We start from the raw sequence: 15,335 nt of genomic DNA on the forward strand, positions 1-15,335 counted from the left end.
AATTTGGCGCCAACACCACAAGGCGATCGAGTAACGTTGATCCAAAAGCGAGCGAAAGGCGGATGTCCGGAGCGGCTAAAAGGAGGAAAGAAATCCTTGGGTCACGTGATCAAAACGTGACGTCACTGGGCTTGTTTTTGAGCGCCTAGGGACAACGCCGAAGTAGGCGCAGCATTTCCCTGGGTCCCCCGAGTGAACGATTTGAGTACCCAGCGTGTGTTTGTGTTGATTGCTGCCAAGTGAAGCTGCAGATGCGTGAATATACCGTGAATGCTAGTATTGGTGCGATCTCCGTATCCGACTTACCTACTACGACATTTCAAGAGAGACTTGCAGCCTGAGCCATCGCCTCCTGTACCTGAGCTCAGCGTAGATCAGCCATGCCGGTCTCCGGCGTTTGCAGTCACAGACATGGAAGAGCGGAAAAGAGGGCATCGATGCGCTCATTTTCCCAGCAAGGTCAGTAACATCGCTATTTTATGTTTGTTGTAGTTTTTGTGTTTATACCACTGTACTGTGTACCCTAAAGCTGCGTGAATTCTTGCTTACGTGGCCGCCTAGCTCGGCCTCCTAGCTGTATTGTGATGTTAACGATTTTTTTATAATCTTGAATCAAATTTAGCGTGCGCTGCATACTTGGGCGAGGAACAGACAGAGTGGAAAACGACAAACCAGACGTTGGCGCGCAAACCAACACCTGCTTCGTGTATCCAACGTAGTACGTGTGGTTTCTTTTCCCACTCCCTGTTTCTCGCCCAAGTATGCAGCACACGCTAAATTCAAATTACGATGCTATGTCCTTTCACACTCCGGCCGCAGTTTCAAGCGTTTCATTTTTCCTTTTGTGTAGGAGCCCATAACATTGCTCAAGTTTGATCGAACCGGTGGCGTGTACTCCCCGAAGCGCTGTCCTGGATGTTTGAAGTGCAGTGCCTCGATCGTAAGTATGCATGTGTTTGATAGCGTTAATCTCGCGAGTGTGCCGTGTGCACGCATCAACGTTCTAGCTCTTCGGGCAGTTAAGTTGCGTTGCGGGAGATGAATGGAAAACGTCGCTTCTGTACAGAGAACGTAAGGATATCGCGGCCAAAGGGAAAAACAAAAGCGTGAAATCGTGAGCCAAAAAAGACGGAAGAGGGAGAGAGAAAGGATAGACCAAATGACAGCGGCAGAATCAGATCGTCCAAGGGGCTGTGAAGGTTAAGCGGCATTTTGGGCCCTTTATGAGGAGGCACCAGGAGCAACTGTCAGTAAAGTGTACATTGAAGGTGAATGGAAGAAGCTGCATATGGGACAAATAGGATGTGGCAGGGCATAAAGCCACTGAAAATTTGAAAGCACACAAATAACGTGTACAGGCAGGAGGGACACACCACAGCCTCGTCAAACAAAGGGTGGCACCCACACTTTTTATCATGTGCAGGAAGATTTGCACCCGTTGATTTCGTTACCGTAAACAAGTGCTCTCCGAGATGGACGCTTAGACGGCGTCCTGTCTGGCCCACATACACGGACTTACATGACAACGGAATTCTGTAAACCATGCCAATCGTACAATGAACTAAAGGCTGCGCAAGGTTAACACTGCACTCGTTCCTCCCTTTACTTCAATAATCCTTGTTATTAACAATGCGGCAGAGATTTCCCACTTCTGCTTTTGCAGAAAACACAAAACAATGTGCTGTATGTGTGTTCTTTTTCTTGTAGTCGGTTGTCCTGTGTGGTCTTATTCCACGTCGCTATCTTTTACGCATTTTGTTTTTCAAAGATGTATTATTAGCCTACCCAACTTTCAGTTGTGCTGACACAGCATTTAATCCTGTTCCTGCAGCATCTGCATAGGAGGGCTTCAGTGGAAAAAAAGAAGTGCTTGGACTTGGCCCCTACGATGTTGGTGCAGGGCCTGGAGAGCAAGGCTTGGTCTACATCCTTTCTGGGTACCCATGGAAAGCAGGTGAATGCCTCCACAAGTGGGTCGTTTTGTGGTACACTCGAAATTAGCTGCAGACAGACTGTGTCTGCTCGCAGACCACCCTGGTAGTATGACAACCAAATATGTAGCTGTGTCCTAGTTACTGACGGGAAGACTTAACAAAAAATCAACTGCCCATCTGTTGAAACGACAAAAATGGGGGATGTGAAGCTTTCCGAAACCAAGTCCAACACCAAATTAACCAGCCCAGTACTGAACACCTGTTTCTTATTGGGACGGTCTCATGCGCTGCAGTTGTGCTCTCTAGAGCTTTACTGATGCAGGCAATCCATGACCTTCTGTAGTGTACAACCATTGTCGTTAGATGGAGGTGTACATTTCCTGTGTAATTTTCCACTTCTATGCAAATCCAGATTGCTTCGACTGCGCTGGAATGACGCAATGGGATAGATGTCAGCTTCATAACATGAGGGACCCAGGTTCAATTCAGATCACGGGAAGCGTTCACTTCACCCACGATCGTCATCATTAGAAAAAGTTGGCTTTCTGCAGTGCATTTTGGGTGGACTACAGACACATCAGCGAGAGGCTGGAGGCTTCACTTTAGTAAATGAAACTGTACCAAGTACAGTATGTGCGTGAAGCTTAAGCATTGTACATGAGCCAAGCCAGGGAGGAGTGGTTATAGGTTAAATCCTTGTAAAGAAAGTTCACAAAAAGTTCAATGTGAATCACTGAGCTTGCAAACTTGTCAGATCTCAACTTGACACTTCATTGTACCAGTCTTTCATGCTCAGCTGAGGAATGGTGGACAGATGGGGGCAACAACTGGCAGAAAGGGTCATTAGCTTGCAGTTCATTTGTCTATATAAATATTCTAAAAAAGTACTGGTATGAAATTCTCGTGTTACATTTTTCCCATTTCTATGGGTGCCTACCAGCCCAGGAATCATAGATTGGAACATTAGATAGTCAACCTCAGTATATATAATTATTTTGAGCCTTGTTTATTCGTGTCAGTTTTGGCTTGGACAGAACGAACACCAAGGCGGCCGCCATGAGAGAATGGCACTCTTGATGTCGCTGTTCTCATTGCATCATGGTCAGACTAGATGCGTGCCCTAGAGTAGCCCAAGCTGGCCATGGCCGCACACGTCTGGGCCACACGATATCAGTCCCAAAACTGTGACATGATTCACAAGGCAGTGCAGCGTGCACCATCAGCAGCCAGTGTGTTGGCTAAGTCACTGTAGCCCTAATGTCGGCAGTTTGGGGCGAACTGCATGGCGAGGCACTCCACGTATCTTGCTTATGCCAGTGTCGAAAGGGTATTCATTTGGAGCTTTCTTGTGCATGCAAATATTAAAATTGATTTAAAATATGTTATACTGAATGGTTGCTACTAAAATCTGCAGCTACAAAGGAAACTTTTTGCATAGTTATCTCAGCTTTGATATTTCAAGTACTCCTTTTAAGTAGAGCCTAATCATGCTATGAACGTTTAATAGTGGTGCTACTCCTTTAAGGTATTTTTTACTTGTTTTAAGCTGACTTGTTTTTAGTTTGGAGTTAAGAGAGACTGTAACATTCTGGCCGCCCATTTCTGGCCATTAGTATTTCTGAGTTGTTCTTCAAAACAGTTTTTGCTCGGCACTTCTCTGAAATGTTGAGGACACCTAACTGAACTTAGTCGTGATTAATGCATTATCGTGCAAAGGTGAAGCAATCTCCACCCTTGCGCTCACCTGGTAGAGCATCATCCTTACATCACAAAAAAAGCTTTGTTTTGCCAAATCTTTGCCACTTCATACCACTATAGAATTTGCTGCCAACATAGGGGTGCTCTCCAGCTGAATCAGCCTTAGGTGTCACAGGAGTGAGAGTAATAACTTTAAAATAATGTTAGAAATAAGCACAATACAATAGCTTTCTATTTTGTAACTGTTAACAGGTCGACCAACCTCATTGCGACTGTAGGATGTGACTTGTTCGTAGAAGGGCAAAATCAGAAAAACAGAGACGAGCAAGTAAGTCATTGTTGTACAACAGCTTCTGCGACACCTAAGGTAAAGGAGCCATGAAGAGAAAATGCAAGTTGGTTTTATTCGAAAGATTTCGTGTTTTATAGTGCCCCCAGCGCTTGTCCGGATACAAACGGTGCTTTATTCACTGAGAAATTAAACAATTTAGGTTAAAATTTTGATTTTCCCGCTCAATCGTGCGTTTTCGTGGTCCCAAGTGACATCACAGGAACCGACCGCTCTGCAGCCTAGAGTACCTTGATTCACGCATCCGCCGTACAGGGTAGAGACACGTATACGCTGGCGCCGCCATTTTCGGTTGCTCGCTCGCCGCCGAAGCAAGTCATTGTGTCAAAACCGCGCTAAAATTATCGCCGCAACACGGTTTACGGAAGAAGTTTGAATCATATTGTCTGTTTCGCGTTGCTAGGTCTCGTGGGAAACGAAAAGAATAACGCGTTGAGCCCGTTGGCCCAATTGCGGCGGGACGGGACCGTTCAAAGGTTGTCTCCACCCTGTACAGCGGTGTTGGTTTGTTCCCGCGTTTTTTTACGTTCCGTAACCTAGATGGCGCCACCATACCGTGGCAAGCGTTTGGTTTGTGTTTGCCCGCATTTAAACCTGGCTTGTTTTTGTTCTGGGAGAAAATATTCGCTCCCTGAAACAGTGCTCGCTCGACAAATGGGGTCACGTAAAACAAGGTTGCTTGCGTCAATCGGCCAGTGTCGTCTGAGACAGCCCCAAGCCCCGTAGTGCTGTGCTGCTAAACCAAGCATGCTGTGCGCAGTACGAACAGCAGAATGCATCAGTACTTCTATGTTTACATGTGCTTTCATAATTTCCACTGTTTGTCCCATCATTCTTATTGCTTTGTAAAGAATGTGCCCTAAATTTAAGCGCAAATCGCTCGTTCGTCTAGTTTGTAATTACAGCTCTACCTAATTTGTGTCTGCTTCTGCCAGCCTCCGCCAATCGCAGAGCTTAGCTCATGTGACATCATAGGTTCTGTTGCGGGGAATGAGCTGGTGGGTCGCATGACCATTCCCGTTTTTCGTAATTATGTAGCTTATTTGAGCGAAGTTTACGTTAAAAGTGGTGTCAGTATGATTCTAACGAGACAATCTTTTGAATGAACCAAACTTGTGTTTTCTCTTCATGGCTCCTTTAAGCTGTCTGCAATTTACGTGCAAATAAAATTGTTTTCAAGATGCTTACAGTTTTTTTGCCTGGTTCAAAGAGACTGGTATAGTACAAAATTTTGAAGAAAGCTGGAGTTGGCCGTGTTTTTATTTGTATTAGGAAATGTGTGGAAATGTGCCATTTTATTATTTATTTTATAAATTTTTAACTGCTGCAGGAACGTTAATTTGTAGATGTAGCACCATGTATTTGGTGTTCTATGTTTATTTATTCAAGATACCCTTATGGCCCCACTGACATTAATGAGGGGTGTGGTACCTGAGCAGATTAAACGAAGAATAATAACATACGAGAATTCTGCCACGTGCGTACAAGAAAAAAATAAAGGAAAAAAGATACAGCAGAAACGTCAGTGTCCACACGCATACTAAAAAACATACACGCAAGCAACACAATAATAGTGTACTGTGTTTAAGCTGTTTGTTCATTTGAATTGTGAATGGGAGGCTCCTAAGGAAATATATGTAGTGCTTGACCAGTTTTCAAAATGCTATTTCTTTTTTACTTTTCAGTGACAGGGGTCTCAACAAGCATCTGGATGCACCTACAATGTTTGTGCTGAGCACCTCTGATATGTCGTCTTCTATGGCCGTGAAACTAGAAATAAATAAAACTAAAAACTGTCTCCTTCATTTGGTATATTCCTTTTACATTGTTCAGGAACGTGGAAATAACATGGACGACAATACCCAAGCACTTGCACGTCATCGTCCCCTGGGCACTTATTGGTATTTATGCTGCAGTTTAAACGAACTGCCAGGTAGCCAACATTCACAACCAATTCAAATAGTAGGAGTGCCCATGCTACATCGGAGGACATTATTTTTTCTAGGGACCACTGGATTGTGCGAAGAGATGTGTCTCATCTCCTACTCGGATTCTTGCAGTCCACAGGACTAAGTGAGGTGTGGTGACATTGCGTGTCTGTTATTTTAGGACTAAGTGAGGTGTTATGACTTTGAGAGATTTGATATGGTATTGGGGACGATTAGGCGGAGCAATTGCCGGCAGCTATGCAAGGCTAAGTCCGCCTTATTCAACAATACATACTACTACTACTACCTCTCAAGCTGAAAAGTTATAAGACATTCGTCCGAGGAACATGTTAAAGGTCTTCACAAGAAGACATTAAGATTGAGATGCTACACTGCAGGTTCTCTTACAACAGCAGGTTCTCAAGATTTTGCATATTTTAATACTGGCCTTCACATCTGCTCTTGAAGCCTGTAAGTTGGAAGCAATCTAATGCTTGCTTTACATCGGTTGCTACAAAGGGCTAGTGTCAGCAATCAAGCATCCTGCAATAACACAAATTTGTTTAGACTTAGATCCACTAAATAAGCTACGCTACCATCAATTGCCAATAAATATGCATTTTGGAATGACCACATCTGGAAACTGACTAGAGAAGGCAGTATCTTATCCTACGTTTCTTTTTAGTTTAAATGTGGCACACTGCACAAGTAAAACTGCTATTGCGATAACTGTTCTCCCGGGTGCACGCGCGGTTGTAAATCTCGCAGCCGTGAACGGATGATTTTCTCATCGTTCTTGAAAGAAGCAGAAACTTAAACGCAGAGGTAATTAAGTGTCGGAGAAATAATGAAGAAGACGTCCTCCAAATCTGATTATTGGTTGGCGCGGGCCAGCAGTAATATATTAGGGCCACACAGAGGAGAAAGAAATTTTGAAGTTTTTTTAAGAATAAAGGAACCAGCGCAGGACAAACTCGGGGCGACACCATGGACACGGTCAGGCAGGCACGCTCCGCATTAAAAAAATCGTTCAGCAAGACACCCGTAAAAATTGAAGTAATTACAAAAGGAAGCGTCAGTTCCAGCCGTTTCTTGCGTCGTCTGCTGCTAGACACTGGCCATCGCCTCCTCTCAGCTACTTACAGGGAATTCCCTAGGAGGCGACGCGCGAAGCCACATCAAGCCTGCTCACTGCAACAACAAATTCCCTAAATGTCCCTAACTTTTGTCTCCAACTGACAGTGGTTTCAGGAGCCAATCAAAACGTGGAATAATTTCCTCCTTTTAGCCGCATGCGCGGATGTCGAGCTAAAGAACATCACACAATTTTTTTACCGTGTCTATTTATTTCTTTCAATCGCTTTTATTAACACAGCTGGGCTCTCTGCTTCGATGCAAGCTTTGTTGTGTCACGGCCGCTGGATGAGAGCGCACGCGAGGTGTGGCCTGCCGCGTCGCCCGGATTTCAACGGGCGAGGGCGTGAGTGATGGTGGTTACGTTTGCCGCCGCTTGACCCCTCGCGGCGCTAGCGTTCGGGGACTGGTTTCGGGACAGAGCGGGGCGGTCCCCGTAGGCGAGCGCTTGCACCGACTGAGAGAGACAGCCAGTGCACGGGTTTTAAAGATGTGGTTGTCCTTCCTGGGCTACTCAACCGCGAAAACTGTCTGTCCGTATTAAATATATATATTAACTGTGAATTAAGGCACCAGCCCCCTTTGATCACAATATGTGGCACTTTATGTCAAAATACTGGAGGCCAGATAAATAAGCCAGATATTAAGCCAGATAAATCAATTTCTTCCTTCTCTAACTACTGAGCAGAGAAGCTGTCGTCGCCGAAAAAACACAATTAAAAGATCCAATTCTAGCAACAACAAAAAAAAGAAAAAGAAAAGAAGGGGGGTTTGTATTTCGCGTACAAAGTGACAGGAAGGTAAGTCTGCCAGTCTGTCGCTCGATCCAGCCGCCCGGCCGTGACTGAAGCAGCCAGAAGCTAAAATAATTCTTGAATGAGATATAGGCAATACATTTTCAATCCAACAAATCTAAAAAGATGCTCCATATTCGACAACATTGTTAAAAAAAGATAATATTCAACAAAAAGATAATAACCACCGGTTAGCTTTGTAGAAAGCGTCTCACACACAGCACGTAAACCGCGTTGCACAGTTTAAAGCCGCAAGTTGATTAGTTACAGTTCAAGCGGCAGGTATTTGGTGGGACTTTATTCGTCCGAAATTTCAAAAATGTCACCTTTTCTCGGGAAAGGCGGTGTCGACACACGGGAGAGCTTGCCTAAAGACACTTCTTTGCAAAAACATGTTGGCCGGGCGGAATGCGCACCTCATAAAACGAGGACAGGCGATAGGATGGTCGAAAAAGGATTTGAAAAGACTAGACATTTTGCTATGCGTGTCTTTTTTTTTTGATACTCTTATACTGGCCCGATCACGTCTTGCCGCGCATAGAGATTTGGGTTGTTTTATTTTCGCAGGCACGACAATGCCTTTAAACGCGCTACTGAAAACTTGATTACAGAGGTTGTATAGAAAGAAAAATAAATGCACCGTGCTGTGTTCAAGAAACAGTGCGTACGCGGTCCACGTTGCTAAGCATTTTTCAAACTTTGCGATGAGAACAAGCGCTATATCCTCCGTTATTTCACCGCCGATTTAAACCCATACGCACTTATCCCTGAAGCTATAACGGCCGGGCTCCTGGAGCAGCACCAGTATGCGCTCAAATTAGCGCGCTCTAAAGACGTTGCGGTAGTTTTGCTCTGTGAACACACTGCGCTTCAATTCGAAGTAATTTTCGTAGCGTAGGAAAATTTTCACATACGTTGTTATTACGTCAGCTTTCTTTTTTGAGTACCCAAGCATAATACGTAATGCAACAAGTGCAATACCTTGTATCTGCACAAATATTGCGGCGCGGCGGCCGCTTTTCTGATGGAGGCGAAAAGCAAAAACGCCCGTATGTACGAGATTTCGGCGCACCATAAAGATCCCCAGGTGGTCAAAATTAATCCGGAGCCCTCCACTACGGCGCGCCTCATCGCCTGCGTTGCGTCGGCGCGTTAAACCCCACAATCAATCAATCAATCAATCAATCAATCAATCAATCAATCAATCAATCAATCAATCAATCAATCAATCAATCAATCAATCAAATAATGCGTAATTCACGCAGTTAGAACAATTAATAATTATGATATTCAAGATGTACAATTGGTTTAAAATAGCAACGAAAACAAGAAAACGTGAAGTGGAAAAGCGGTGTTCGAATGCTTACGCATTATTAGGCAATTTTTGTAATTTCTGTACAATTTCGCTTTTTTCTTTCGTGTCCGGGCAAAAATTTAGCTTGCCAGGCTCGCCAAATATTTTTTTAAGTTTTTTGTACACCCGGAAATCCCATCTGCTCTCCTTAATTTTTTTCGAGGCTACAGGGAAGAAGTAAAAATATCAGGTAGAAACTGGAATCGCTTTCATTCAACTGTATATATATATTATCAAAATAAAAAAGGGCCGACATGATATTAGTATTACTTCATAGCTAAATAACGTGTAATCAAGTCATATGTGCCGTGAGATTAATACGAATTGTGGTGTTTTATTTAGTGCACGAGGAAAAACCTACATAAAAGTTGGTTACGTCTTAAACATTGAGAAGTGTTGGCACTCATAAATAACAAGCGCCGTCACAAAAACATTGTTTCTGCTTGTCGGGAATTTTAATATATTCTCTGCAGTCGCAGCTTGCAGACAAAACATAAATCTCTGCCGTGCGTGAGGCCATAAAGAGCATGCCGGGCGACGTGAGACACAACGACACAGCAATGCAAGACAGAAGGCACACTATCAACGCGTAATGCTGCTGCTGTGAACGGAATTTAACTTCCACCTTGACCAAATTAAGCTCGGCCGCCGCTAATCGTGTTTGTCCTTTAAAGGAGTACTGACACGAAATTTCAAAGCTGAGATAACTATGTAAAACGTTTCCTTTTTATCAGGAGATATCTCCCAGCAAGTTTCAACAGCAACCGTTCAGCGAAACATATTTAAAATCCATTTTAATCTTCGCCCGCACGAGAAAGCCCAGAGCGGGCCGACGTGACATCATCTGCTACATGCCCCAAACTGCCGACGTCGGGGCTCCCGTGACGAAGCTGACGCGCTGGCTGTGGTTGGCGCGCGCTGCTCGGGCGTGTGTACACGTCATGGTTTTGGGACTGACGTCATGCTGCCCGGGCCTGTGGGGACGGCGAAAACCTCGGCCGGTCTGGGCGCGCGCGTGCGCTCGCTCGCGCGCGCTTCCAGAGAGGCAGCGATACGGCAAGAATGGTGACGTCATGTTATACATGCTGTCATGGCGGCCGCTCGGCGTTTTTCAGTCGAAACCGAAACTGGCACGAATAAACGACGCCGTAAATGAATGTTTACGCTGCGCTCGACCGTCTAATCTGTCATTCTATGATTAGTGGGCTGGTAGGCACGCATAGCAGCGAAAAAAACGTAACATAAAAATTTCGTGTCAGTACTCCTTTAACAGGCGTAACATTAGTGCTGGTAAATGCCTTATGCGGAGCGTGGAACACCGATGATAAGCCCACATTCGAAATAAGCGGTCCAAAAGCCGGCGTCCCGCGGGCTGCGCTCACCGCAACCATGATGATGATGATGATTTCTATTGGTTTCTCCTTTGTATCGGGGTGATGACATGTCATCTGACCAAAAAGGACTAATATACCTATGTTTTACACTTTTGGTTCAATACTAGCGCTGCTTAGGGCAGGCACACAAAGCTTATTAGGCAGCGATGGGTACCAGTCCCGGAACGGTGGCGCCGCCGCGGCAGCGATGGGTACTAGGCACCCTCACGCCGGTTTGGGAGCACGCGGCAGGCCGCACGTCAGTGCGCCTCTCATCCAGCGGCCGTGGTTGTGTTATCACCTTCCCTGCCGCCACCACCGCCACGCCATCGTCTGCTGCTATGTTACAAGTTTATGGCGTGATCACAGAAAAAGACGGCCGCGACCATCGCTTCTATGACACATAAGAGCAGCGAAGCGCTACGCCTGATAACCGCGGAGCGCACCGATGTCGCCGATTGACTCATTCGTCAAGCTCGACTGCAATCAGCGCTGTAATGAACTAAATAGTCACTTTTCATTGTTATTTTTCTCTCATGGAGGAAAGAAAAGCTCAGGAGAGGCCCTGACGTCACACCCAGCGCAGCCGGAAACGCCATTTCTGTAAGTCGAATGGCGGACCATTGGCCCTCCATGCCATTGGCGGACTCTTTTTGCCTCTCTCTCTCGGTGCACCTTCTCCGCCTCCTCCGTCCTGTATCGCCTCTCTTGTCGTCTGCATCTGCCAGCGCCGAGCCGGCGGAAATCAGCTGATAGGCAGGTAGAAGGCCGTTTTGCAGCGCGTGACCGTGAACCTAAACGCGCGGTTACACTGTTACACGTCTTCAGTGTGGCCGCAGCAGGTTTGCGAAGCGGCTCGCTCTAACAATATAATGCTCGGTGCCAGGCTGCAAGTCGCGATAGGTACCCAAGGAATTGGGCGTCACTTTCCACCGGTTAGTGCATCATTCCGCTGACAGATATTGCTGTACATTGGTGTGCATTCATCCTTTGTTTGCAATCGCCGCCGTTTATAGGTTCCCAAGCGATAGAGAACGCCGCAAACAGTGGGCGAACGCCTTGCGGCTACCGGACTGGAAAGTGCCCAAGTTTGCGTTGCAGTTTCACTGGCAATCCCAGAGATGACTAGTCAATTAAACGGCCGTTCTATATATATAGGTAAGCAGTACTTTATGCAGATTTCACGCTAAAAAATTGTGGAATGTTTTTACCGTTGTTCGCGTGCCTTCGATAGAATTTTTTGCGAAGGAGGAGGAGGAAGCAAAACGTTTTATTGAGTAAAAAAAATGAGAGGGTGGGTGGCGTCAATAAACTCTTTTTCGCCAAGTTTCAACTTGTCTCAGGGTCAATAAATTCAAGGTGATATCAGTTGAAAACGTTCATACACTAACCTCGCAGTATGAAGCGTTGAAAAGCGAAATCCAGAGGGAGACCACAAAAAGATCCAGATTCCAGATCCAGCACTCTTCCAGTCAACAGACGGACACCTACTAAGGTAATAGGACGATGGAATTATATCAACTGGGAATCTACCTTGTAACAGTTGCAAAGGCACTGCCGCGCATTGCCGGCCTAGCAAACTATATATTGCAGCGGCGATAACCAAAAAATTGAGTTGCGAATCGTTCGGTTGCAAGTCGCCTACGTACTGCACATCGTGTATCACTTCCCGAACATCTACCTGACGGGTGTCCGCGCGTACGACGGGACGGCGCGTTCACGATATCTGCACTTCAATAGGCGCGTCGTGATCGCGAGCGGAGCAAAAGCTTGACGCGGTACAAGGTGCACTTGCAAGTAGAAATTAAATGACATATTCACATCGGCGCAGCTGTCGCAACTCGCAGCATCCTTTTCGAGTTCCGCAAGACCACAGCGCAGCAAAGCGAAGCAGCAATCTTCGCAATCGGACGACAAGGCAGGCGCTGCCTTTCCTCCATGACTGGCGAACGGCGGGCGGGCTGTTGCTAGGACGCCGTTGCTAACGCGACTTCAAATGGCCGCCGAAAACACGTGACTTCCTCCACACTTTTGCCAATGCGCGGGGATAGCTGGGGGCCTCTCCTAAGCTTTTTTTTCCTCCATGTTTTCTCTTGAGTTCGATCATGTGACCCAACAGCTTACTAGGACAAGTATGGACAAATTCCATGCATTGGGTTCTCTTTGTCATGGAGAGGCTTGTACTGCCCTCTTATGTTGCGGTTACGCCAAACAAATAATTTTTATTTGATTGCCAGACATAAAAGCAAAATACTGCATGTTATTTGTATGTTCCACGGTCGCTGACTTGGAAGTAGTTGAAACTATAATTTGTTTCGGTAGGAAACAGGCTTTAAACAGCGCGCATGCGAAACTGCGCCTGCTGCAAATTGCCGCACATTTCGCGGCGCCGTAAGCCGGGGCAATAGTTTGCCCTCTTTTGCTTGTATTTTGCGACAAAAACAGACGCCATTTTCAAGCTGTTACGTAGCATTACGTCACTTTTACGCAGCCTGAAGTTGCCAATGCATGACGTAATCGTTCCCGCCAAGTGTTTAAATTACGTCAGGCCTTCTCAGCCAATCACAGAGGGGGTGTGTATTACAAGCAGTATTGTTGTTGAATAGCAAATACAGGCTTACGTTGTCATGTCCACTGCATTTAGCCTGGTTTTTCATTGCCGGCCAAGAATTATGCGCCTTTAATAACGAGAAATAAGTCAAACTTTAGAACTGGTGTCCGCAGACGACATGAAACGTCAAAATGACGACAGCACACACAACCGCTTTGTCAACCGGAAGCACATGACCAAAATTGAAAGCCAATCAGAAAAGACTTCCGGAAATTTGCCTGAATTGCCGGCAATTTGTGCAGTCGAGAATAGGGCCCCAGCTCTTCTTGCAGCCTCGCAGCCATGCTCGCAGCGCAGGTAAGGTCAGGTTGCTTATCGCTGGCGCAGCACTCGCAGCTCCCATCAACTCTCTTCATGTAGCGCATTTTTTAGGTGCGAAAATGAAAAGAAAAACTGTTAGCCTATTTTGCATATATATAATAATTTGGTTGGACATTTACGGAGATTTATTAGTGAACAAAACGCTTCATAACATTATACCAAATAAAAATTATTGCTCAAGGGCAATCATTTCATCCTTTTGTCTTGTGATTTTCCGGAAAACATAAAAATTCAGGAAATCGCACATTGCGTGTCTATTTGTATTAGTTTTTATTTAAACCAATACGTCTCTATTGGATCGTATTAGAATCGTTAGAATCAGGTCTATCAGATCTATTACGTCTCTATTAGTTCGTATTAGAATCAGGTCTATCAGTTCTATTTGTATTTGTAAACTAATACAAACTAATACAGCCTGATAGGTGTATTTGCATTAGACTAATACAACTTGTATATGAAACTTATAAAACTGATACAAGTTTGTATAAGACTAATACATGTCTTATACACCTAATACAAAAATGTATAAGACTAATACAAGTTTCTATCAGAATTTTTGCTAGGGGCGTGCCGGGCCGCGCCAGCGACGGACGCCGACGTCGACGAGGAGCCAAGCAACGACGAGGACGACAACGGCGCAGAGCCCCTGACCACATACGGTGCTACGCTGTGTTGGTATAGGACAGAGAGGCAGGCCTATCCTCCGCCCCACCCGGGGCTCGCGAGGAGAGAGGCCGTGCTTCTGCGACAACTGCAAACCGGGACGGTGCTTACGCCGGCGCTCGCGCGCCACGTGTGCCCGGACATGTACGAGGACGAGGCGTGCAGTGTGTGTGCGCGTGTGAACGCAGACTTGGCCCACTTGATGTGGGGATGTGCGGACCACGACTCAAGTGCGGGGAGGCCGATCATCCCACCGGACATTGCGGACTCAGTGCGCTCTTCGGGGCGAGAAGATCAGCTAAGGGCCATCCAGCGGCTCGAGGCTGCACTGGACAGGCAAAGGCGAAAGGGGAACCCGCACTCCCCTCGGCCTCCTCCTGCGGGAGCGAGGGCTAGGGGCGACAGCAGCGGCACTCCAAGTAGCCCGCGCCGACCAGACGCAGACCTCGGGGTCGGCCCGACGCCGCGGTGAGCGGTGAAGACTACGGGACGCTGAAGCCCTGCGTGGCCTGATCCGTCCCCGACTGCCGGTACCTCAATAAAGTCCTTTCTCTTTCTCTCTCTCTCTCTCTCTCTCTCTCTCTCTCTCTCGGCGCGGAAGCAAGGGGAGCGGTGTAATTTTGCTAACTCCGACACACGCCGCGAGGCGGCGCCTTAACAGCCTGATAGGGGATTGCTGTGGCATATACTGGAAGAAGAGGGGATTGGGTCAGAATTTGTGGGGCTGCTAAGGGCAATCAATATATGAGGATAACAAGGCGCATATTACATGGGAAGGACGTACAGGCACAGAGCCCGTGTACATTCGAAGAGGTTTAAAACAGGGGTGCCCCCTTTCGCCATTGCTGTTCACACTGTACATTAGAGGAATGGAAATACGATTGGAGGAGAGTGGATTAGGCTTTGACTTGTCGTACCGAAGCAATGGAGAGCTGGTGGAGCAACGGATTCCGGGATTGATGTACGCGGACGATATAGTGTTGCTGGCAGATAATGCGGAAGACCTTCAAAAACTGGCCGACATTTGTGGGGATGAGGCAACGTACCTAGGCCTACATTTTAACCCACAGAAATCTGAAGTCATGGTGTTCAACGAGGAAGCTCATACAGCACCAATAAGAATTCAACAGGAAGCCATACCATTAGTAAATAAGTACAAATACTTGGGGATCTGGC

The sequence above is a fragment of the Haemaphysalis longicornis genome, unplaced genomic scaffold (genome assembly GCF_048455015.1).
Source record: "Haemaphysalis longicornis isolate Haplotype H1 unplaced genomic scaffold, Haemaphysalis longicornis Haplotype H1 scaffold_1, whole genome shotgun sequence".
NCBI lineage: Eukaryota > Metazoa > Arthropoda > Arachnida > Ixodida > Ixodidae > Haemaphysalis > Haemaphysalis longicornis.